At 44.8% G+C, this 27,220-nt stretch overlaps 1 protein-coding gene across 3 annotated transcripts in view; it reads right to left on the reverse strand.

Moving 5' to 3' along the window:
• Positions 1–27,220, reverse strand: part of RNPC3 (RNA binding region (RNP1, RRM) containing 3) — an 864,050-nt gene that overhangs the window by 104,298 nt on the left and 732,532 nt on the right. The gene's annotated exons all lie outside the window — the stretch shown is intronic.

Below are 27,220 nucleotides of genomic sequence, written 5' to 3' on the forward strand. Positions count from 1 at the left end.
ACATTCAACATGATAATTTTTGGAAAAAAAAAGATTTGTTAGTCAATCTGATCACCTTCAATGCAAAAATGGTTTCAGATAACATTTGCAAATGACAGTAGTTCAAGTGAAAACATCACTTTTATTGTAGCATTACTTTGGAATAAAAAGCTGGTAGTTTTAGGACCATTAGGAGCTTCATGCTTCAATGTAGGATTTTGCCAAATAAATCTGTTATATGAATTAAGTTGAAAGATCCAAAGTGAATCTTCTCAGCTAAAATCCAAAACAACCAAAAAAGGTGAACAATACCTATACGTCTAAAATCGGAGAAGCATCATTTTAATTATAAAGATTAGAAAGTACATATGCATATACATCAGAAACAGCTGTGGGATATATAGATGCAGACATTTTATATTTGTCTACATAGAAGGACAGATATAAATATTTCTATATCCATATGTAATATGTAGATAGATAAACACACACACACACACACACACACAAAGTAACCAGTGCAAGGTGTGTGCCTAATGTATAACATGATAAAGTTGCAGTATGGCTGAATGAAAAAGGTTTATCCTGTTCAGTGAACAGGTTCATAGGTGTTTACTAGGATCTATATCAGCATATCGAATGCTGAAAACACCAAATGCAATTTCAATTAACTGAAATGTTCGAAATCTCAAAAGAGCGAACTGACAGAACATCAATTTCTTTCCCAGGGAAAGAAATCGGTGTTCCGTGCAAAAAAAAAAAAAAGAAAAAGTGTTTAATACTTTAAACACTAACAGAAGTTATTGCCCCCCACTCCACCCGCTACTTAAATATACCAACTCAGAGACCGCACCACAGTGGAGGAAAAAGCAAACTCTGATGAAGGACCACCGATTTCTTTCCCTGGGAAAGAAATCGATGTTGTCAGTTCGCTCTTCTGAGATTTCGAACATTTCAGTTCGGTGAAATTAAATTCGGTGTTTTCAACATTCGAAATGCTGATAGGAACCAGTTTACTAGGCTAATGCCCACAAGGGCCTTTTTAAGCCTAGTCATGTATCTCAAATCTCTGACAAGTTCTGATACCCTTGATAAGTGTAAGCATGGGCCTGGGAGATGAACCATTTACAGGTTACCTGTTTGCATCACTGACATATGTGCCAAACCAGGGATTAATTTCCGGTTTTCCATCCAATTGTCCAAGTTGTACTTGAATTGGATTAGGGAGGAACTCTGCTTCACATGGATAGGGAGCCTGTTCCATAGATGGGGTAGTCTCTGGGATACATACCCATCTCTACAGCAGGTCCTGTTTATATCACTGGCAAAGTTGAAGTCTTTAGAACGGATAATTCTGGTACTGTTTGTTTTGAGGATATGCAGGAAGTCCATCAGAGTGGGGTCAGACAATGCTAGATATAGATCACCCCTCAAAAGCATGTAGGAGACAGAATACAGGGATAGGGCCTTCAGGCGATCTGCACAGGACATATTACTTACATATTCTTTTAGTGAGGAACCTCTGTGGACATTCCACTTGTTGGATATGCCTGGTTAGGTACATACCAAAGGGGTATATCTGAGGTGTGGAAGAGAAAAAATAGTAAAACTGATGAAATAACAACTAACAAAGTAACAGATACAGTTTAGAAGTGTCTGCTAGTGATGACATGTGGGATGCACACACAAGCTAAAACTGGTAAGCAGTAGTCCTGTTGTAGAATGAGAAAAATACAACTGTATAGGTAACTCATCATAAAATATCTCCGTTATAGCAGTCCTTAACTGTAGTATTTTACCACTAGGGTGTGTTTGTTTGTGTGTGTCCGTCCTTAACTGTGGGTGACTGAAGTAACAAACTACGCAGAAATAGTACTTGCTGAAGGTATTTTCCCAATTTCTTTTCAATTGTTTTAGAGGAATAAATAGAAATGAAAAGAAAAAACAAGTAAATAATATCATTTTTCAGGCTACCTGCATCATCAATTCTCCTCCTCATCACGGAAACGTACTGAAAATGGACTTTGGTCTCTTTAGCTGTGCTTTGATGTTAAAGCTATTATATAGAAGTACCTTTTGGAGGTAGGGCAGAGCCTCTGAAATTTTGGAAATGGGGAACTGTAGGCATAATGGAAAGATGAAGCAATTTTGCCATTTTTCTTACAGTCTTTTAACTACATTTGCAGCTGACTGGCCAGACAGAAGTCTTCTGATAAGGAAGTGTCTATAATCTAGGCGTTAACATCTTCAGGCAAATTTTCAGAACAAATCCAGTCACGTTACCCTGCCACAGCTAAATTAGATAAGGCATCTGCTGCATCACAGAAACATTTCCAAAAATGCACTTGCATCATATCTCCTAACTGCTAAAGTTTATTTATTTTATTGGGCACGCTGTGATGTAAGGAGCCCCTTGCAAGTGAGACCTAAAAGCGACTTATGGATTTGAAGATGCAGAGAAGTAATTCAAATGATCTGTCAATGCAGGGATGTGTACAGACAGCAGCAGTATTACACAAGCTATGTGATTATACATAAAATGCCTGAATAAGGCATTTACACATACAGCATTATGTCATGTGTGACAAAGAATATCTCTTGTCCAAGAGACTGATGTTTCACTTAATACAAAACAAAATATTCATTCTCTATTCTGTACAGAGTACACACTGTCCTTCTTCTTTTTTCGGCATTTCTCGGTTAGGGGTAGCCAAAGCGGATCACCTGTCCGCTCATGATTGGCAGTGGAGTTTTATAGTGTCGAGTTGCCAGCCCGGCACCCAACCTTCCACAGAAGGCACACACACGCACACACACACACCTAGGGCCAATTTTAGAGTGTCCAATCCACCTACAGCATGTCTTTGGGGGTAGGACCCTGAACTGGTAATGACTGGCTCCTAGCCGAAAGCGGAGAAACCTCCTGGACCATCTTTCCATGAGAATATGGTAGTACGCATCCTTGAGGTCTATGGAGCACATCCAGTCCTCCTCCTGCAAGAGGGGCAGGATGGATTGAATTGTGACCATCCGGAATTTCTCTTTGGCAACAAAAAGGTTCATTGTTGACAGGTCGAGAATCGGCCTTAACTCTCCGTCTTTTTTGGCACCACAAAGAACCTGGAGTAGATGCCTGATCCGGACTGGTCTGGAGGAACATGCCGGATGGCTCTTTTTTCTAACAGCTTTTTTATTTCCAAAGCCGCGGCCTCCCTTTGAGTGGGTGGGACATCTGGGAGGCGTCCTGAGTAGGGGGCTTGTTGATGAAGGGGATTGAATAGCCTCTGGATATTTTCTGAAGCACCCAGCGATCTGTTGTGATGGACTCCCATTGAGCCAGGTGCCTCCGCCCTCCAACTGCCTCCAGAGAGGAGCAGTCGGGCAACCCCTCAGGTCTATTGCGCGGGTCGGTCGGAAAAGGATTACCGTGACCCAAAGTTCTTTGGTCCCCCTCTGCCTCTGGGTTGGTGTCCACCTTGTCCCCCTCTGCCTCTGGGGGAGAAGGAGTCCTGAGCGTACTGGGCCTGCTGAGTTTTCCGGAACCACATCTTCTTCTGCCGTCGCTGGTTCCTAGAGACGGACCTTTGAGGGTTAGAGGACCGTATTCCGACGGCAGACAGCGTTTTCCCATCTTTCTCGCTCTGGACCAGTGTCTCGCGGACGGTCTTCCCAAAGAAGGTCGAGCCATCAAAGGGTGCATTCGCAAAGGACGCCTTGAAGGGTTCCGAGAAGTCGCAAAGTCGAAGCCAGGCATGACGCCTTAAAGCGATACAGGACCCGCTAGCTCTAGCGGCTCCTTCAGTGGCATGGGAAAGTAGCCGCATAGAAGTTTTGGACACTGATTTGAGTGTGTTCATACGAGCCTAGAAAGTCCATTCATCCTCGGCCGACATGGACTCTGGGGGAGACTCAGCATACACTTTGACCAGGTCCTGCTGCAGTCTGATTACATGGGCCAAGTAATTCAGCGCCCTTATAGAAAAGGTAGCTGAAGCAAAAGTCTGCTTTCCAATAAGGTCCACTGCCAGAGACTCCTCGTCAGGGGGATGGACTGAAGAACTTTCCTGGGAGAGTTCCTTTTTGGTGGCTGCCGCCACCACCATAGCATCAACCGGGGAACCCTTGGCTCCACGAAGCTCTGTCTGCAGGGGGACTGAGAACCTTATCAGGCCTTCTAGGTATCGGCTCTACAGTGTCCGGCTCCTTCCACGCCCTGGTGGTAATCAGGTCGACCTGGGGATCGGCCGGGGGGGACACCCAAGAGGTAGATGGGCCTGTGTCGAATGCCTCCAGGAATACCGATTCGTCCGAGGAGGGTTTCTGGTCGGACCATCGGTATCCTCAGTGAGGGACTCGGGGGAGTCCAAATGCCTCCTTTTGCACAGGTGTTTGTGAGGGACCTCCTTGAAGGGACTGTCCGAGAGGGGCTCACCCACAGATTCATGTTCCTCCAAGGGAACTGGCTGGGGCGTCAACGACACAGGCTGTCCCTGGGGGGACTGGATGATGGAGGACAAACTGAGCTGTGAGGGAGTGGGGGCGACCCTGAGGAAAGAGTGAGGGGTCTCGATCCTCCAGAGAGGACCCTCTCCGCCACGTCGAATGCAGAAGGGGAACCGGCCTCTCTAAGACAGGTGGCCGAGGCCCTCGGATCCGACAAGGGGATCGGTGCCGGAGTCAAAGCGATCGGACCTGAGAGGACGGTGTTCTCCAACTGCAAAAGAGCCGAAGACACACTCACTCCCTTGGATCCAATGCCCAGCTCTCGGCTCTGAAAGCGGAGCCGATAAGCTTGAGGGCATGGCTGGCGTCGAGGTAGTAATAACCACTGGCGCCGACCACCGGATCCGAAGACTCCAAAATCCGGTGGTGGATCGGAGATGGAGCTATCGGGGCGAACAGTGGAGTTGAACTCCTCCCCCAGAGGGGGGAAGGCAGCAACACTCCCATCTGCAGCTGAGTTTGCAAAAATAGACGCATCATCCGGTCCATATCTGCCTCCGAAATGCTTTGAGTAGACCTGGAGGAAGCCGCCGACGTGATGACAACCTCGAGGCTGGTAGGGTCTCCTCCTCCGGCTCCAGGGAGAAACATGGCAAACAGAGCCATGGGGAGGAAGGCTTGGACACTCTTAGTGGAGAAGAGACCACCTTCGCGGGAGGGGCAGAGGGGTCCAATTCAGCCTGCCGCTTGCAGCTTCTCTCTCTCTCTCTCCCTTTTCTCTTTTTTGTCTTTCTTGGCCTCTCATTCTCCCTGAGACAAGGTGGGAGGGTGAGTCCCAGACAGGGGAAGAGGGCCAGTCAGCTTGGCAGCCGCAGCTGTCGCTACCGAGAAGGAAGGAGAAGAAGCTGATTCCATGGGTAGAAGACCCGCCAGAAACAGTTTGTTCTTCCTATCCCTTAAGGCTCAAGGGTTAAAGGCCGCACAAATCTGGCAGCCCAAAGAAAGGTGCGTTACCCCCAAGCAAATCACACACTGAGTGTGACCATCTGCTGGAGACAGCTTATGGCCACACTCAGAGCATTTAAAAAAGGTCACTTTGTGGCTTTCAGCCAAACCAAAGGCACACACACAGCCACACACGCGCACCTGAAAAAGGGACAAATAGGGGCCTACAAAGGGATGAGAAACTACCAAAGGTAAAGGGGAAGTAAAGGCTAGGTAGAAGGAAAACTCAAAGAAAGGTATTAAAATACACTCACACATCGAGTAAAGAAGACCAAAAATTGCTAAACTTGCCTGGAGCTCTAAGAATCCAGTGCTTGGCAAAGCCCCGGCAAACGGGATCTGGGGATTAGAAGGAGGTTGCAGTGTAGTACGGGTAAGGGGGAGGAGCTTGGAGCTCGGATCTTTTTGCTTGGCATGCTGCCGGCTCGGATCCGTGTCGGATCTGTAACCCACAGGTTGCTGATCAAATGAAGTTAACTACCTCAGATCTGCAGTTCAGAGCCCATATGTTTACTAAATCAACATACTCCCCTGGGAACTTAGATGACTTCATGAGTATTCCTACGGTTTTATTGCTTTTAATACCTATAATGGGTAAACACTATAGCTGTAGAGTGCAGAATGGCTTTGGGAATCACTTTTAGAACAACTAAGAATGAATTACTATGGACAACATCATGAAAGAGTGAGAGAAACACCTCAAAAGAGGCAGAAAAGATCAAGAATGCAGAAGACAAATTACAGTTGTGTAAGGAAACATATTATAACAGTATATGCTTAAACGATCACTGCTGCAGTAGCCTTAGCTATATGGGTTATATCCTGATAAATATTACAATAGCTGACCAACTTCCAAAGCTTAAAGGCACCTTCCGTATACCCAAACTGTTAGTTCAAGCTGAGCTGAAAAAAAAAATAAAATAAAATAGTGGTTTGGCTACTAACAGACAGGGAGGCTAAAGCCCTGAAAAGAAAAACATTTAGAACCTCAGCCTGGCAACAAAACCATACAAAACAGGGAGATGGAGAGTGGCTACTGCATTAATGAGTATTCCAACATTTCCTGCTATGTACTATGTTCATCACTGATCAATGCTGCAATAGCTTTAGCTACTTGGGTAGAACACCATAGCTTATACTGAGAGGAGCATGGATGAGGACCTAGCAATGCCGGGAGAATAGTCCTAGCAAAACCTGTTTTACAACTATAGAAGGCATGTAATTTGTAGTGATTTGTAAATGTACTTAAGAGGACCAAGTTGCTGCTTCTGGAATATATCTACTATTTAGCTCATTCCAAAAAGCCATAGATGAGGTTCCAGTAGAAAGAGTTTTGACCCTATGTGGAATTACCTTGTTATGGTGGGTATAATAAAAAATAACAGCATGAGAAAACCACTTGGAAATAATCTGCTTTGCAACAGGTTGTTCCTTCTTATCTTCACAAAATGAATAACTTGAGTTCTCAGTTTTTAGGTTTTGGAAAGAACACAGGGAGATGGACTGTTTCCCTCAAAGCAAACTTGGATACTACATGAGATTTCATAATGTGCTGAAATGTATGGCAAATGTACCTTGATGGAGGAACAAGAAAGGGCAAAGGATAGTAAGTCACATAAATAATGTAAAACCAGACAAACACTAACCTTAAAAGATTCCTGGTTATTGTTTGACACCACAGTAAATAGTCACCAAAAGCAACATGAAAAGAAACATGACTGGGTAATGCTGCACACACCACACACAATTTATTAAAAATAAGCGTAGCCAAAGTAAATGTTAAACACTTTCATTCCATATTACAGAACTTCTTAGTAAAAATGTGACAAAAAAATAATGCTTTTAAAAATTTTGTCTGAACCTGTGACCCTTTCTGGCCAATCAACAGTTCTTAAGTGAATAGCTTCAAACAAGAAGACTGTAATGAAGACTATGAAAATGTATCACAGCAGAATATACAAAAACAGTCAAAATATAAAATACCATGGAATTTTGAGAAGAAGCTTCAGCAACATGAAAATGACTATTTCTTGGAATGCTGGAAATATCTTATGGATTTAGTAGATGGGTCAGACATTCATAAAGACCTCTTGGTTCTATATGAGCAGCATGGGTGTACACTGATGGAGGTGCTGATGAAGCAAAGCAATAGAAATGGATAAGTTGGTCAATGAAATCACTACCAAGGATAAAACATAACTAAAGACTTATCATTCTTTAAGTTTGAGAACAAATGCATGAGCATTTTTATACAGGTTGATAAGGGGTGTGAAGAGATTAAAATCAAAAAGAAAAGAATCTTGAGAGGTGTGTGATGGAATGATTATTAATGCTTTGTGTCATACAGATGATACAGTCCCTTCGAAGAGGTTCCACCTCAATGGTTAGAATGAATCAAGAACTAAAATCAGAATTATGGACAGGAGAGGGCATAATCATGGAATACGTGGACTGGACCACATTACAGAAATTGGGAGAGGAAGAACTTCAGCCAGGAGGAAAAGAAATAAGGTATGCAGTTACTTTAAGAAATGTGGTTCACAAAGATGCTAATTTATTGGAAAAAAGGGTACACTTTTGTGCCCGTGAGAAAAATACACAGCACACATTTTAACAGACTTGAAAGTGTTTACAAGAAAATTTAATTTTAGATTGATTTTCAAAGATCAGGAACAGAACTGTAACACAGACACCTGCCTATACAAAAGTAGTACATTTAAACCTCTTTTGAATCCCATGGTTCAGTTATTTGAGAAAATGTGCAAAGTTTACTTTAGAGAGATTTGTATGAACAGGAATAATGCATTGGGTCAGAATGGGGACAAAAGTGAGTGGGAATTACTTCTAAGTATTTGTCATAACAAGAATACAAGAATTATGAAACCAGACTGAGTTGGGGGCTTCTTGTTATGAACAAGTTTGATAAGATTTTCAAAGTGAATGTATTACTACGCAATTCAACTTATGAAGAAATTTACAAGAATGAAGTAAATCTCGCTTATGCTAAGATTGACTCTGTTGTACGACATGTATGCAGAAACAGATAAGTGGAGCTGAATTAGGATTACTAAGTGTACACAAGCCACTCATCCGCATTAATTCTGGAATTCCTAAAATCCATAAGAATTTACAAAATACTCCTCTATAGCCCACTGTGGACACAGCAAAATCTAACACACACCCCACTGCTAAACATCTTGACTTAAAACTTAGGGGGGCATTAAATGATTTGGACTATCGCCTTAAGGATTCATGGACCTTTTGATCAAACTTTGAAGGGTTCAATATGATGATAAGATCACATTTGTCACTATGATGTCAAGAACCTATATATGGTCACACATGGGCTTGAATAGTTTCATGATTTTTTTTAATATAATCAAGTGACATTTCTACACAATATTAATTTATTGGTACAATCCATGTCTCATTAGAATCTTCCTGTTGAAGCTATTCACTTAACAACTGCTGATTGGCTGGAAAGGGTCAAATGTTCAGAGAAAAAGTTTTTAAATTGACAATTTTTTATATGTTGCACCGTTCAGAAGTCCTGCCCTAAGACTGTGATCAATGCAACTTTAAAAGATGTACTCATTAAGTAATGGTTTTATGTAAGTCATAGGTCACAATGCGAATGTCATATGTCACAAAGAAATTTTAAATGGAAGTTTTAACTTATAGATACGTTTTACTTATTAGCATTCATTTTGTACATATATTGCACATATTTTATGGATAATGTACATATCTACATATTTATTGAATGATTTTGATAAGGAATTGAACATGGCTGATTACTTGGAATAAAATGACTCTGCTGTTTAAGATAGCTGTATATAAGGAAATGATTCAATTAGGTTTCAGATTCTGATGAAGTTACAGGTCAAGGAATCAAAGTGCTAATTCTTGTTTTTGTTGTTGTTAAATTTTTATTTATTTATTAACTTTTTAAAACATTTATTTGACATTTGGCTACTAGGAAAGTCTGAGCATTTTCAGCAGGGGAAGAAAAAAAGTACAGTTGTGTACACTTACCATAAATGTAGATGTTTGAGTGTATTCACTGTTGCAGTCATCACATTTGGGTTATCTGCCTGCAGGTAGCCCTCAGCCAGCCTGAATACCAGAGTCTTCGGATTCCTACGTCGGATGCTGTCTCTTCTTCCATGATGTCAGGTCATCAGGGGGTATAAAACATGCAGCCGATACCATTACATCAGTTTTTCTTGCCCCAGATGTCAGGTGCCCCCACAATGGGAAGCAATTATATGTTATGGTACACCTCCATCAAAAAGCAAATACACCAGAAAACTTAAATATACCAAACAAGAAGGAAAGGTAAAGCCAAGAGAAATCAGGGGGCTGGAGGGAGGGTAACCAGGACTGCAACAGTGAATACACTCGAACATCTACATTTATGGTAATGTACACAACTGTACTATGTTCGTGTTCCACTGTTGCAGTCATCACATTTGGGTTGATTCCCAAAGCTAAGGAAGAGAGGTGGAAGTTAGAGAGCATTAGGGCCAGCTATTAAGCCCTGCAAGTCTGCAGTAGCAAAATCAGCTCTGGATTTAAAAAACATAGGCATGTGGTAATGCTTGGTGAAGGTATGTACAGAGCTCCAGGCAGGAGCGGCCTTAGGTCAACTGATGCCCTAGGCAAAATGGCTCTACAGCACGCCCCCCACACCACCCAGTGCCCCATCCTGATCTAAATACACCAAATAAATACCGGAAAAGTGCCCCTGCTAGTGCAGCGCCCTAGGCGGCCACCTAGTTGGCCTATGCCTAAGGCCGGCTATGGCTCCAGGTAGCAGCTTCTAGGATGTCCCTGGTAGGGACTCCTCTGAGAAAGGCTGCAGAGGTAGATGCAGCCCTGCTGGAATGTGATCATATCCCCTGTGGGTATGTTTTCCATGGTGCTTGTAGCAGAAATTAATGCAATGGGCTATCCACTTGGAAATGGTTTGCTTTGAAATGGCCTTCCACCCTCTGCCCTTGCAGCAAAGCCAATTAGCAGCTGTTCAGATTTTCTGAGAGGCTTAGTCCTGTCCAAATAAAATCTAAACTGTCTGTGCACGTCCAGAGAGTGCAGTATTCATTCTCCTTTGTTTTGTGGATTAGGGAAAAAAGTAGCAAATGAATGGACTGACTTAGAGCCACACTAGACACCACCTTAGGCATAAAAGTAAGGATTGGTCCTGAGGGGAAACCCTGTCTGCATGGAAGATAATGAAGGGCCTGTAATTCAGACACTCTTCTTGCTGACTTAAGTGATGGCTAGAAGGAAGGCTGTTTTCCAAGAAAGGAATTTCAACTCTGCTGTTGCAGCTGGCTCAAAGGGAGGGAGAGTGTGCTTTTCCAATATAAAGTTAAGGTCCCAGGCTGGATTAGGGTCTCTCCTGGGGGGGTCTTAAATTTCTGGCCCCTCTAAGGAATTGTTTTAGCATGGGGTGAGAAGGGTGGTTCAGTATTATAATGTGTTGAAATGGCAGAGGCATGAATTTTAATTGACGAGAAGGATAGGCCCTTGTGGAGCATTTCTGTTAAATACTGAAGAATATGAGGTAAGCTGGGCACCGTTGTGAGTTTGGCTCCAGGAACAGTATCTTTTCCACTTTTCACCATAGGATTTTCTAGTACTAGGCCTCCTTGCTTCCAGAATGACATCTAGCACTTGCTTACTGAGGGATGCTATTGGAGAGCTCAAAGAATTAGCCAGGCTGCAAGGTTCAGGGTTTGAAGCTGAGGGTGCAGAATCTGGCCCACCTGATGGGACAGCAGGGAAGGGGTCTGAGGCAAGTGCCATGGTTCCAGCAGTGTCATACTGCGCAAGATGGGGTACCCAGTGCTGGCGTGGCCAGTCTGATGCAATCAGTATTGTCCTTGGCTTGTCCTGTTTGATCTTTAGCAGAACCTTTGAGAGGAGAGGCACAGGGGGAAAGGCATAAACCAACTTGTCCAACTGGAAGTTCTGAGGGCAGGCAAACAGGTCTACCTCTGGAGTCCTCCATTTGTTCAAGAGGTTGAATATTTTTTGTTCCAGTTTCCATTCGTTTGGGTCCATGAGATTTCTGCTTAAGTCGTCTGCCAGTGACTTTAGCTTGCCTGACAGGAATTGAGCTTGTAGCTGCACTTGGTAGCTCAAGGCCGTGTTCCACAGAGCCATGGCTAGTCTGCAGAGAGGGAACGAGTGGGTTCCCCCCTGCTTGTTTATGTACCACATAACTGTGGTGTTGTCTGTCTTTACCAACAGTTGTCCTGGAAGAATGCGGTCTTTGAAGGCTGTCATGGAATTCTGTGCAGCTAACATTTCTTTTTGGTTGATATGCAGCTGCATCTGTCTTGGGTTCCATTTGCCCTGAATGCACTGCCCTGCCATGTGAGCCCCCCCCATGCATAGTCTAAACTCTAATGCATCTGTTGTTAGGGTTTGGGTGGCAGGGGGTAGAGTGAAAGGGAGCCCCTTGTTGTGGTAGCAGGCCTCTGCCCACCAAAGAAACTCTGTCTTTATACAAGGAATGATAAGAATCATTGATTCCAGGTCCTGATAATGTTGACACCATAGGCTTTTTAGATACCATTGTAGTTTCCTCATATGCAGTCTTGCATATGGAATTAGTAGAATGTAAGAGGCCATGAACCCCACGGCTTGCAGAATTTTCCTTGCAGATAGCTGGGGTTTTGTGGCCAATAGTTTGAAGTAGGTTGTCAAATAAACTTCTTTCTCTGGAGTGAGGAAAGCCATCTGGGAAGCTCTGTTCAAGCTGCTCCCAGGAATACAATCTGTTGACAGGGTACTAGGTGAGATTTCTTTTTGTTTATGGTGTACCCTAGTGAGGTTAGAAGTTTCTTTACGAATGCCACATGTTGAAATAGCAAGTCTTGGCTTTCTGCCTGAATCAGACAATCGTCCAAGTATGTGTATATTTTAATATTTCTCTGCCAGCAAAATGCAATGGCTGGAGCTAGACACTTTGTGAATACCCTGGGCGCAGTAGATAAGCCAAAGGGAAGTGCAGAGAACTGATAGTGCATGTAGCCTGCATGGAGCCTGCCCTGAAGCATAGGTATGTCCTGCAAGATTCCCTTACTGGAATGTGCAGGTAACCTTCCTTTAAGTCTAAGGTTGCCAACCAGGCATCTTTGCCTAGCATACAAAGAAGCTGTTGAAGTGTTAGCATTTTGAATTTTGGGATTACCAGAAAGATATTTAGAATAGAGAGGTCCAGAATAGGATGCCAGAAGTTGCCTTTTCTGGGTACCAGTAAAAATCTTGAATAAAAACCTTGTCCCCTTTATTCTGCTGGGACAGGCTGAATAGCCCTGATACTTAGAAGAGATAGAACCTGCTGTTGGGCCTCCACCCAATGATTTGGAGGTAGGTCTGGCCAACCATTTGGGGTTGGTAGGGTGTGGAAATGGAATCTGTATCCTTGGCAAACTATATTCAAAACCCATTTGTCCTTGGTAACGAGTTCCCAGTTTTTTGCATGCAGGGCGAACTTTCCTCCTAAGGGAGCAGGCAGTTGAGCACGGCATGGAATTAAGGTTAAGTCATTGTGCCATTTTTCTTTAGGGGGTGGCTTACTACTCCCTGCTTTGGAAGTGGGAGCCCCTCACTTCTTAGGCCTGTGCGCAGCCTGAGACTGTAACTTAGGTGGTCTGCTGTTCCTGGGTTTGGACTGAGAAGGCCTGGAAGAGACTGGAATGGACTAATTCTTTGAAGGCCAATGCCTACTAAATCTGGGAGGCTGTACTTGTAGGAAATTTTTAACAGTTTGCATAGATTTAGCTTTTTCCTCCATCCTTTTGAAGACTTCTTCTGCTTAGGCCAATGCCTACTAAATCTGGGAGGCTGTACTTGTAGGAAATTTTTAACAGTTTGCATAGATTTAGCTTTTTCCTCCATCCTTTTGAAGACTTCTTCTGCTTTACTGCCAAACAGGCGGTCTGGTTTAAGGGAGCATCCAGTAATTTAGCTTTAACATGAACTGGCAAGTTTTGTTCCTTACGCCAAGCATGCCTTCTAAGTACAGACCCAGTGACAGCAGCCCTGCATGATGCTTCTAAAGCATCAAAACCACATTGCAAAGTATGTTTACCAACTTGTTCTGCAGAATGCATTAAATCCTGTAATTCTTTGTGTTCAGCACAGTCAGGAATCAACATAATTTTCTGTTTAAGTAGTCCCATAATATGCTGCTGGTACTTTATCATATGAAAAGTACAGTTTTGTACCTACCATAAATGTAGATGTTCGAGGATTCCCTTGCTGCAGTCCTGACTATTGGGTATAGTCCGCGTCCCAGTCGGCCCGAATACCAGAGTATAAGGCTGACGTCGGTCATGGCGCCTTAGACTGGGTACTAATGCGCATGACCGACGTCATTTCCTCAGTCTTTTCTTGCCCCAGATGTCAGAAGACCCAAAAGACAAGTCCCAAAACAACCTGCACCAAAAACATGTACAATATATACAGTAATATATACAAAAATATAAGCATGTAAACTCACCTACACAACCACCCTGAAACACAGAGGGGAAGGAGGGAGGAGTTGCAGTCAAGGGAATCCTCGAACATCTACATTTATGGTAGGTACAAAACTGTACTATGTTCTTCGCCTTCCTTGCTGCAGTCCTGCCTATTGGGTAGAATCCCAAAGCAGAGGTAAGGGAGGCTGGCAAATTATAAAGTAGCAGGAGCTGACAACATGCCTTGTAAAACAGCTGTGGCAAAACCAGCTCTAGTCTTAGAGTATATAGGCAGGTGATAATGCCTAGAGAAAGTATGCACTGAACTCCAAGTAGCTGCTTCCAGAATATCCTTAGTTGCCACCCCTTAGAAATGCTGTTGAAGTGGCAGTAGCCCTAGTGGAATGAGGCCTAATCCCAGCTGGAACCTCTTTGCCATGATGGGAATAACAAAATGCAATGCAAAAGCCAATCCACCTAGAAATAGTTTGTTTTGACACAGGCTTGCCCTGTGAACTCAAAGCAAAAGAAACAAGTAACTGCTGAGACTGCCTAAAATCTTTAGTCCTGCTCAAATAATAACGCAATTGCCTGTGTACATCTAAAGTGTGCAAAATCTTTTCCCCTTTATTTTGAGGATCTGCAAAAACGTAGGCAAATGAATAGTTTGGTTTAAAGCCACACTAGAAACCACCTTAGGCATAAAAGAAGGATTAGTGCGTAATGATACCCTGTCCTTATGGAAAATCAAAAGGGCTCTACTGCCATAAGGGCCTGCAACTCAGACACCCTTCTTGCAGAAGTAATAGCCAACAGAAAAGCAGTCTTCCATGACAAATATTTCAATTCAGCAGTAGCTGCAGGCTCAAAAGGTTGTAGAGTAAGTTTTTCCAACACAAAATTGAGATCCCAAGCAGGAGTAGGAGCTCGGGTCTTATATTCTTTGCCCCTCTAAGAAACTGCTTGAACAAAGGATGAAAACAAAGGTGGGTCACAATCATAGTGAGCTGAAATTGCTGCAGCATGAATCTTTATGGAAGAGAAGGACAAACCTTTGTCCAATAATTCAGTAAGATATTGAAGAGCCACACTCAAATTAGGCTCTGAAATCTCCAAATTCTTTGCTGTACTCCAAAATAAAAATCTCTTCCATTTTTCTCGTGACACTCTCCTAGTACTAGGCCTTCTAGCTTCCATAATCACATTTAAAACTTGTTGAGGAAGCTGAGACCTACCGTGCTTCAACACAGAATATGCCAAGCTGTGAGATGAAGAGATTGCAGCTTGACATTGAGCAGATGACCGTCCTTCTGAGATAACAGATGAGGAATCAGAGGTAAAGGCCATGGAGGCTTCTTTACAAGACTCCTTAGAAGTGGGTACCAGTGTTGCGAGGCCAATCTGGAGCTATCAAAATCATCCTTGGCCTGTCTTGTCTGACCTTTAGTAATACCTTTGGAAGAAGAGGTAGAGGTGGAAAGGCATAGACATGAAGGTTTTTCCAACTGAAAGACAGAGCATCCACTTTCCAAGCTGTGTGATGAAACCCCTTTGTGCAATACTTTGGCAGCTGGTGGTTTAGTGGAGAAGCGAACAGATCTATGTCTGGAGTTCCCCATGACACTGTCAATTTCTGAAATACATGAAGATCCAGTTTCCACTCGTGGGGATCCATGATTTGTCTGCTTAATACATCTGCTAGGGAGTTCTGTGCTCCTGGCAGAAACCTTGCCTGAAGAGTCAGTTGCAGGCTTAACGCAGTCTCCCATAAAATCATTGCTTGCCTGCATAGAGGATAAGAATGTGTTCCCCCTTGCTTGTTGATGTACCACATGACAGTTGTGTTGTCTGTCAGAATCAACACCTGCCCTGGAAGAAGTAACTCCTTGAACGCCATCAATGCAAACTGGACTGCTAACATCTCCTTCATGTTGATATGTAGATGCTGTAGTCTGGCAGGCCACTTGTCTTGTATCCACTTTCCATTTAGATGAGCTCCCCAAGCAGTGTCCGAGGCATCTGTCGTTAAAATCTGACTCTGGCCGGGTCACAGAGAGTCCCTTGTTTAGGTGACATTCCTGAGCCCACCACAAGAATTCCTTTTGAAGGCAAGGTATTATTTGAATGACAGTGTCCAAATCTTGGCAGTGCTGTGTCCATACATTTTTGAGATACCATTGCAGCTTCCTCATATGCAGTTTGGCATTGGGAAGCACCAGAATACAAGATGCCATGAACCCTAATGCTTGAAGGACTGTCCTTGCAGTCAGCACGGACTGATGAGATAGTTGATGGAAGTAAAGTGACAGACTCTTTTGTTTGTCCGGGGTTAAAAAGGCTATCTGGGCTGCTGTATTCAGTCTCACACCCAGAAAGCACATGTCTTGAGAGGGTACTAGACTGGACTTTATTTCGTTCACAGAATACCCTAGGCATCTTAGCACTGCTATGACATATTCCAGATGCTGTAGAAGGTGTTCCTTTTCTTGAGCCAGAATCAGGCAGTCGTCCAAGTAAGGATAGATTTGAATGCCTTGAAGCCTGAAGTAAGCTATCACTGGAGCCAGAACCTTTGTGAATACTCTGGACGCAGTAGATAAGCCAAAGGGCAATGCAGAGAACTGATAATGAAAATCTCCAGCTCGAAACCGCAGATACTTTCTGCAACTTAGCCTTATAGGCACATGAAGGTAAGCTTCCTTGAGATCCAAAGTTACCATCCAGTGATCCTTGCCCAGCAGAGGTAACAGTTGCTGTAACGTCAACATCTTGAACTTGGGAATGTCCAGATAAGTGTTGAGGAGAGATAAATCCAAAATTGGTCTCCACGTGTTCCCCTTCTTTGGTACTAGGAACAGGCGAGAATAAAATCCGAAGCCCCTTTCTGATACAGGGACTGGCTGAATGGCCCCTATCTGGAGTAACTGAGAAACTTGCTTGTGAGCCTCTTTTCTTTGTGTAGGAGGAACATCTGGCATGCCTTTGAAAGGGGGCATTGTGTGGAAATAAAATCTGTAACCGTGATGAATGATATCCAGCACCCATCTGTCTTGAGTGATTAAATCCCAATTTTCTGTGAAAAGAGATAATCTTCCTCCCAAAGGAGCTGCCAGACGAGAGTCCACTGGCAGCTGAAAAGGCAGGTCATTGGTTCTGCTTACGAAAGGACTGACCCCTGCCCTCACCAGAAGTCTGAGCAGGTGAACTGTCTGATCTAGGCCTAAACGAACCTTGAGCCCTGCCCCTACCACGTCTAGACCTACCCCTAGACTGGGAACCATAAGCAGGATATGTCCACCCCTTAGCAGGCCAATTTCTACTAAACTTGGAGGCTGCACCTGCAAAAATCTTTAACAGTCTGCATAGACTTAGCTTTGTCCTCCATTTTCTTTAAAACTGCTTCCACAGGCGGTCCAAACAACACATCAGACTGTAAAGGAGCATCCAAAATCCTGGTCTTAACATGCTCAGCTAAATTCTGATCCTTCAACCAGGCATGTCTGCGAAGAACAGAACTAGTAGCAGCCACCCTCGAGGAGGCCTGAACAGCATCAAAACCACACTGCAAAGAATGCTTACCCACTTGTTCAGACACATGAACCAAATCCAGCAATTCTTTACACTCAATACCTTCCGCCAAAGCATCCACCTTAGATTTCAATTGTGAAAGGAGATAATTCTGATATTTCAGCATATGAAACTGACAATTCAACGCCTCATGGCTAGAGTGGAAGAAGTATATACTTTCTTACCCCACCTATCCAAAGCCCTTGCCTCTTTATCAGAGGGTACAGGATTTTTAACCACAGAAGCTTTAACACCTTTAGGCCCCTGAGAAACAGTTTCTGGGTCCCCTAGGACTCTTAAACAAATACTTATGAGCTGGGCACCCTATAATACCTATCAGGCTTAACAGGAGCAGGAGGCAAGGAATCAGGGTTCAGAGAAGCCTCTGCAAAACATCCTCCACCACATTCAACACAGGAGGAATAGCTAAGGGCCTATGCTGGGGCAAAACAAGAATTCCTAAGCCTTTTCTGGAGTCAGAGTAATCTTGGCCTTCCCATTTAAAGTGCTCCCTCATGGAGTGAAGAGTCTCTGAAAATGAAAAATCCTCAGGAGGAGAAGCTGAAGGAGTGGAATCATCCACATCAGAATCAGAATAAGTAGGAAACTCTTGCAAGTCTTCCACAGAAGACTCTGAAGCCTGTGAACACTGTTCAAAACTATCAAACTCCTGTTCCACCCTAGGCCTCTTATCAGGTAATCAAATCGTCTGCCATTTTAAGCATAAGTTTCTTAGGCACAGAGCCAAATGCTAGGAGAAGCTCCCACAGAAGCTGAACTTGGCCTACCTCTAAAAGAAGCTTTGGCAACAGAAGGAGAGGCCCTAACTACCTTGGGAAGAGAGGGAAGAACAGTTACCTGAGAAGCCCCCTCAGCTTGGCCTACCTCCTGAGAGGGCACATCCTGTAACAGTAAAGTATCTGCCTGAGACTCCATAGAAACTCCTGGCAAAACCTCTGGCTCCCTGAGCCTTCTAAAGACCGACGTCCGGGACTGCCGGTTCCTCACCCCTAGGCTTCACTGTTTTGTCCTTGCGCTTCTTGATGAAGCAGGCCGGAGCATCCGGCGGCATATTATAATTAACGCTTCCCAAACACTAACCTAGCACAATCAAGCCTCCTCTTAATAGTGCGCTTGTTAAATCTAGCACAAGAGCGGCAACCAACAACGTCGTGCTCAGGCCCTAAACAAGGTATACACAATGTATGATAATCCCTATGCGGTATCTGTTTCCCACAAGAAATACAGTTATTCACTTTTCTGACATCCGTTAAATACTGAGGCAAGAAAAACCAAAATGTTCTACGGGTTACTTAGCCAACTCTGATTTCGGTCTGAAACTCCGGTTTCGGAAAATCTCAGAACGCCAACCTGCACTCGCAAAATTGCTTCTGCATCGGACCATGCGGCAAAAAAGACTGAGGAAATGACGTCGGTCATGCGCATTAGTACCCTGACGTACCGACGTCAGCCTTATACTCTGGTATTCGGGCCGACTGGGACGCGGACTATACCCAATAGTCAGGACTGCAGCAAGGGAAGACGAAGAACATCTGGCAATTTAAAGCCCTAACGGTCAAAGTAGCAGAAGTGTATACCTTCTTACTCATCTGTCTAAGGCTCTAGAATCTCTACTAGAAGGGGTAGGATTTTTGGCAGCACTCGCCTTAATGCCTTTTGGTACTTGGGAAATGGTCTCTGGATCCGCAGTAGGATTCTTGAAGAGGAACTTGTGAGAGTCAGGTACTCTCTAATAACTGTCAAGTTTTCTGGGAGATGGAGGCAAAGTGTCTGAGGAAAGGCTGGATTCCAAGAAGCATCAGCTACAATGTCCAGAACAGGAGGGATAGCTAAAGGCCTGTGTTGAGGAAGGAGTAAGAATTCTCTAAGTCTCTTTTTGGAGTCAGAGTAATCCTGGCTTTCCCAGCGGAAATGCTCCCTAAGAGTGTGCAAGGTTTCACCAAATGAAAAATCTTCTGGAGGGGAAGCAGAGGGAATGGAATCCTCTGCATCAGAATCCTCATAAGTAGATAAGGGCAAATCCTGGTAATCAGAAGGAAGAGAAATATCAGATTCCTGATCAGAAGAATCAGAAGGAAAATCAGTTCTAGGTCTCAGGGGGGAAGGCTGGCTTCCCCTAATTAAGGTAATAAGGTCTTCAGCCATTCTAAACATTTATTTTTTAGGCATATGGGCCTGAGCATGCGGTTTGGACATCGGTTTTCTAGGTGTGGTGCGATTTTTCGGCCTGGATGAAGAAGATGGTGTCAGTTTAAAATGCAAGTCTGTAGGCCTGAATACACCCTCAGATGCCGGTGTCTGCACAGCAGCTCCGGACCCATCCAAGGTAGAGACATCTGTAGGTTCCATAGTCTAAGAAGCATCTCGTGGCATACCAGACTCCGAATGGGTCTCAGTAGAGGCCTGCAAATCTGAAGTTGTGGGTATCAGGGACTGCGAAAGTGCCTCACCGAGTACCGGCGGACTGGCGACTAGCTTAATGGAAGCGTCGTCGGCAGTTTTGGACCTATGCAGTCGGTCTCTGTCTTTAACCTTACTTTTTTTCAGATCGGTAGTCAGATGACTTAACAAAGCCATTTCGGAGTACTGAGACAGAGTACAAAAATAATTTTCTGCAAAGATAGCCCAATGACAAATAGTTTGGGGGTTGAACAAGGCACAAAACCAACAGTGAGTGACGTCGTGGTCTGGGCCTAAATAGGGCATGCAGTACGAATGAAAATCTTTATGAGGTATTTGCTTTCCAGAGGTAAGACAATTGTTAACTTTTACTGACATCGGCTGGAGCAAGAAAAAGGATCCCCAACGGGGTACTTATCTTTTTTGAAGACTTCGGGTCTGAAACTCGAAAAAAAGAAGTTATGTTCTTACCATAACGTTCCATGTGGAGTGTTCATCTCGCCTTTGTTCTTACACACGGGTTCGGAGCTGATCCTCAGCTCAGAGTCGGCCGCATAGCAAAGCTCTGCATCTTAGAGAAGCTCGAGACCAGGCTATATCCCACAATCCTCCCTGACATTACTCAGATCTAGTTTGCAAGCAAACCAGACCAATCATAAAGCTGAGGTGCTAAGGCTACATACCGCCACAAAAATTCAGAGACACTATCTCACTGATAAATTAATTAAAGGGTAACAAAATATACCCCATGAGGTAAGAGGCAATATACCTGGAAGAGGTAAAGGCATGTGGACCAGACTCTAGTCCTACTTGTTCTTTCAAACACGTGAGGGAGGGAAGAGGGGAAATGTAAGAACAAAGGCGAGATGAACACTCCACATGGAACGTTATGGTAAGAACATAACTTCTTTATGTGAGAGTGTTCAATCTCGCCATTTGTTCTTACACATGGGTAGCGTCCCTAGCTCCGTCACCCTGAGTGACTCAAGGAAGAACGTTCCTGAGTACAGTGGAACCAAAAGATGTCCTGTCTTTGGAGGCTTTGTCAACTCTATAATGAGCGATGAAAGTATGTGGTTTAGACCACGTGGCTGCTGCACAAATCGTGCCCAAAGGCAGGCGAGCTGCATGAGCCAAGGAGGTGGAAACGGATCTAGTAGAATGGCCCTTAGGTTTGGTGGGCAAGGCCTGATTCGACTTAAAATACACAAAAGCTATACAATCAGTAAGCCATTTAGAAAGTGTACGTTTTGTAACTGCCATGCCCTTTTTATTGTCTGCAAATGCAACAAAAAGTTGATCTGTTTTTCTGTAATCCTTAGTCCTGTCCAAATAAAATCTTAGCTGTCTGTGGACATCTAACTTGTGCAGCATATATTCCAACTTGCTGGTATGGCTTTTGAAGAAAGTAGGGAGTTCAATGGACTGATTAATATTTATGACAGAACATACCTTAGGAAGGAAAGATGGGTTTGTTCGTAAGGAAACTCTATCTGGGTGGAAAATTAAGTAAGGTGGTTTAACTGATAGTGCTTGCAGCTCTGACACTCACCGAGCTGAAGTAACCGCTACAAGAAAAAGAGTCTTCCACGACAAAAACTTCAGGAGGCAAGAAGAGGCTGGTTCGAAGGGTAGCAACATTAGTTGCGACAATAACAAATTTAAATTCCATGGGAATAAAGGGTCTCTGACGGGCAGTCGAAGATGGAAGGAACCTTTCATAAAAGCCTTACAAAGCCTGTGGGAGATAATAGAAGAACCGTCCTCACCAACATGGAAGTTGGATATGGCCGCCAACTGTACTCTTAGTGTGGAAGTAGAGGCTCCTTCGTGGAAAAGGATGGATAGACATTCTAGAACTTTATGTAAAGGAGCTACCAGGGGGTCCAAGTGTTGGCTAGATACCCAGTACACAAAGCGTTTCCATTTACTCCTGTAGAGTTTTGTAGTGGAAGCCTTATGAGAGGCAACCAAAAATGCGTTGAACTGCCGGAGAAAGTATATCAGACCTGGCTAGGCGGGGAAGTGGAGCAGCCAAGCTGCTAGTTTGAGGGACAGAAGAGACGGGTGAGGAACTCCCGACGAATGTGTCAGTAGATCTGGTACTGGGTCCAGGATCTACGGTTCCTCTGTTTGATGGGCTCGAAGAAAGGGGAACCATATCTGTCAAGGCCAGAATGGGGCTATGAGTATAATTGTCCTTTCCAGGTTCATGGCTTTCTGAAGAAATTTGGGAATCAAGGGGGTAGGTGGAAATGCATATAGGAGACCCGGGGGGCAATCGTGTATCAGTGCATCCCTGGGGACATCCCCTGGAGGGGGTAGAAGGGCAAAATAGCTTCTGCATTTGGTATTCATCGGGGAGGCGAATAGATCGCAGCAAGGCTGGCCCCATCTGAGGAAAATTCTTTCCACCACCTGTAGTTTGAGGGACCACTCGTGAGGTAACAGGATGGCTCTGCTCAACCTGTCCGCAATGACGTTGGATGACCCCAGGATGTGCGTTGCTATCAGAAAGCGACCCGTGGACTCTGCCCATTGCCAAATTCTCATGGCCTCTCTGCATAATGGGTAAGATCTGGTTCCCCCTTGTTTGTTTATATACCAGACTACAGACATGTTGTCTGTCTGAACTGCTACTGTTCCTAAAGGTAGGAGGGTTTGAAAGTGTTGCAACGCCAAGAACACCGCCCTCATTTCCAGAACATTTATGTGCAGATTGTACTCCATATGTTGGACCATTCCCCTTGGACTGTTCTTCCCTGAAAAAGTCCCCCCCACCCTATCAGGGAAGCGTCTGTGGTTATCGTGGCCGTCGGATTCGGTAGAACAAATGAACGATGACCCATAGTGAGATCCTGACTGAACACCCACCATGAGAGGTCTCGCTTGCAAGAATCTGTTATCAGAATCTCGTGCATTAGGGGTAACTGCTGGAACGACCACTGCGTGAACAGCAGCCATTGGAGGAGCCTCATGTGCAATCTCCCCATAGGAACTGCAATCAGGGACGCTGCCATGAGTCCCAAAACCTTCAACACCAGTTTGGCCGGGGCTTTCCTGCTTTGCAGTAGAAGAAGAACCTGTTCTTTGAGGGATGAAGCCCTTACTGGAGGGAGCTTTACCAGTGTTAAGCGCGTATCTAGGTCTGCTCCGATGAATGAAATATGCTGTGAGGGCAGTAAGGCAGATTTTTTGAAGTTTATGGAAATCCCTAGGTGGGAACAAAGGTTGACTGTATAGTCTCTGGTTTGTATGAGGCGAAACGCGGTGGTGGCGGTGAGGAGCCAATCGTCCAGATAGGGAAACACCCGGAATCCTAGACATCTCAAGTGAGACGCTACCACTGCCATGCATTTGGTGAATACCCTGGGGGCTGAGGTGAGCCCAAAGGGCAGGGCTCGAAATTGAAAATGACTGGCTCCCAGCCGGAAGTGCAGGTGATCTCTGGACGGTCTGGCCATCTTGATGTGGTAGTACGTGTCCTTGAGATCTATCGAGCACATCCAGTCGTCCTTCTGCAAAAATGGAAGGATCGATTGAAGCGTGACCATCCGGAACCTTTCCTTCTTCACGAAGGTATTGAGATTGCTGAGATCCAAAATGGGTCTCCAGTCCCCTGTTTTTTTTGGAACTAAAAAGAACCTTGAGTAAGTTCCGGATACTTTTTGGTCTGCCGGGACTGGCTGAATGACTCTTTTTTTGAGCAGCTTTGAAATTTCTATTGCTGCTGGGTCTCGCAGACGGGGTGGCACATCTGGAAACCTTCTTTGTTGGGGTGGAGTTGACATAAAGGGGATTTTGTATCCTCTGGTTACAATGCTTTTTACCCAGGAGTCTGAGGTGAGAGTTAGCCAGGCCTGTGGGTATAAAGCCAAGTGACCCCCGACTGCCTCCAGAGCAGGACAGTCGGGCCCCCGTTCAGGAGTGCTGGAAAGGCTTACCAGGGATAGGATCCCTGTCGCCTTGGTTCTGCGGACCCCCTCTGCCGTCGGGGTGATGTCTTCTACGTCTGCCCCCCCCCCCTCTGCCTCTGGGGGGGGTCACTCTGTGTGGCCTGGAAAGATCCCTGAGGTTTACGGAACCACATTTTTCCGCCTCGTTGCCCTTTGGGGTACGGTCTAGATGGAACGGAAAAATGGACTCCGACAGCAGACAGAGTCATTCCTTCTTGCTCAGACCGAGTTAGTGTCTCTTTCACTTTGGGCCCAAAAAGAGTGGCACCATCAAAGGGGGCATTGGTGAAGGAAGACTTGAAGGCTTCCGCAAATGAGCACAGCCGCATCCAGGACTGTCTTCATAGAGCAATCGCTGAAGCTGCGGCTCTACTCGACCCTTCAGCCGCATACGAGATGAGCCTCATGGACGAGTTCACTATGGAGGTAAGGGTGTTAAGCTGTGCTGTTACCTTATCTGAAACAGCAGCATCTGTGTTACCCTGGAGGGTATCTCTCAGCTCCTTGATGAGATCCCTCTGTAGACGTGTAAAATGTGTCAAATAGTTTAGCGAACGCATGGAAAAAGTCGCTGAACTAAAAGCAGCTTCCCGTACCTGTCCATAGTCCTAGAATCCTTATTAGGAGGATGAACATAAGAGGAAGACTCAGACATCTCCTTTTTAGTGGCTGCAGCCATCACCATAGCGTCAACCGGAACTCCTTTGGTGAGATAAGTCTTGTCCTGGGGAGCGGTAATAAACTTGCTTGGTTTTCGAGGACGGTTCCACTGTGTCCGGTGTCTCCCAGCCCTTCGAGCAATCAAATCCATTAATTCATCGAAGGGCGGAGTAACCCAGGAGGTAGAAGGTTGAGCACCAAAAGCCTTCAGCAACACCGACTCGTCCTCAGTGGGGGCTAGGGACTGCCAATCACCCCTCTGTTTTAAAATCTCCAAGATGTCCGCAAATGAGACATCCTCGGAGGGGGATTTTGGGGACCCCTCTGACTCATCCAAGTCAGTGTCAGAGGTTAGAGATTCCTGCAGGGAATCTAAGTGCCTCCTCTTGCACAATCTTTTCCTCGGAACCTCATCGGAGGGGGATTCCGGTGAGGCCTCCGAGGAACAGGGGGCACCCTCTGGGGGTGGCTGAGACAATGGTGCTCCACGCTTTGGATGTGTCATGGGAACAGAAACAGAGAGCAGCTCCTTAGGGGAGGGAGAAGACGCCTCCGATGAAGTGGTTGTCTGTGTAGACAAAACCTTCCTCATAAGGTCAAAAACTCCTGAACCTCGGGTCGAGGACTCCCCCAGTTCCGAAGAACATGGAAGAATCCCAGACATGGGGCCCATGGGTCTCGACCCCGAGGACGGAGCCGAGGCCCCGAGAGGGAGAGTCGGCACCGAAAGTTCGGTATGACTCTCGGTCCCGGAACCAAGGAGAGATCGTCGACTCCGCGACTCACCTATAGGTTCCGAAGGAGTCGAGGTCAATGGTGTCGATCGTGCAATGGACGGTTTCGGCACCGAGGGCTCCACTATCATTGGCTCATCCTCTTCCGGCTCCGAAGACTGGATGGGTCTCGAAGGAGGACCTGTTGGAGATAAAGGGAGGCCTTCTAGTTTCGACACCAGTTGGGAGGAAACTGCAATCAACTTGGAAAGGGCCGTGTTCTCCATAAGTTTCTGCACGACACGATCCACATCAGTATAGGATAACGGTCTGGAAGATCGGGTCGAAGGGGCCGAAGATGGCACCGACCGAAGAATGGAAGGTGGCGGTAGCTCCGACACCGGTTCCAAGACCTGGGGCTCAGCGAAAGATAAACGTTTGATGCTCAGCCCTGAAGTCTGTGGAACCGGCGAACAAACTTTAGAAGATGAACTCGGAGCCGATGACATGGGATCCAACATCTTCGACCCCTTCGAGGACTTAGAAGCCTGGTCAGACTTGTCCAAAGACTCCTGGAAAGCAGGCTTAAGAAGTCCCCTGTCTATAAGTTTCCTGCTTCTATCTGTCATGACCCTCCCACTGAAGGAATGGCATATAGAGCAATCCACTTGCAAGTGGAGAGGGCCAAGACAGTAGACGCAGGAAGTGTGGTTGTCAGTGATGGACATTTTCTGCCCACACTGACACCTTTTAAAACCAGACTTGGCTTTTTCAGACATAATCAGTAAATACACTTTTACTGTAAAAAATAAAATTTAAACACTAGCTATAATTAAGAGAGAAAAAAATATATATATAGCTATAAGTTATGGAAAGGTAGGCCCCAAAGGGAAACCTATAAAAAACAATGACAGAACTAACTACACTACACACACACACTATAGTAAGATCAAAAACTAAATTCTCAATAACTATAAGAACTTTTAAACAAAACAATAACTATCTTATCTGCAATAACAAAGTTTTCTCTGGTCCGAGCTCTCTTATCGATGTGATCCATTGCAGTGGCAAACTAGATCTAAGTAATGGCAGGGAGGATTGTGGGATATAGCCTGGTCTCGAGCTTCTCTAAGATGCAGAGCTTTGCTATGCGGCCGACTCGGAGCCGAGGATCGGCTCCGAACCCGTGTGTAAGAACAAACGGCGAGATTGAACACTCTCACATCGAAAATTTCAGGAGTTGGCTGACCGGCACTTGCAAACTGCTTCTGCTTTGGGCACCTCATGGCAAGAAAGACTGAAGGAGGGTAATAAATACATTGAGGCTAGTGTTATTTTTGTGGCTGGGTCCATAAAATTACTATGTCGATAAAGCATTCCTAGTTTATGGCGAGTTTATTTAATGGAGTTGTGTATACAGTGGTCAAAGAAAAGTTTATTTACTGTTACCCCTAGCAGTTTGGCATATTGGACCACTTCTATTACTGTGTTATTAACAGAATACATTAGAATACATTTTAAAGTCAAACGGTCATATTTTTGGTATGAAAAGTAGTAGTCTGGTTTTATTAGGATTGAGTACAAGATGTGCGTTGTTTAGCCAAGATTCAATGGATGAGAAGGCAGCTTGGGTTATTTCCCTAAGGTAGGTAATAGAATTGGGGGAGGAAATAAGGGACGAGTCATCAGCGTATTGGATGAGGGTGCTTTGACAGGAAGTGGTATGTAGATTATTTATACAAATGTTAAAAAGAAGAGGACCAAGGATGGACCCTTGTGGAATTCCTGTTTTATCTGTTTACTACTGTGACAGAGCACATTGCTATTTTACGTATTGTTGTCTATGAGATAGGTAGCTTGTGAACCACTGCTGGGAAGTCGTCTCTGGCTTTGTTAATTGTGTTACTAAAAGATATCAGGGAAGTTGTAGTGCTGTGTCCTGGTCGGAAACAGTGTTCAGTTTGAATAAACAGTTGGTTATGGTTAAGGTAGTTTGGTA

Source organism: Protopterus annectens, chromosome 10.part0 (assembly GCF_019279795.1).
Source record: "Protopterus annectens isolate FY-2018-M chromosome 10.part0, PAN1.0, whole genome shotgun sequence".
NCBI classification, from domain to species: Eukaryota; Metazoa; Chordata; order Ceratodontiformes; family Protopteridae; genus Protopterus; species Protopterus annectens.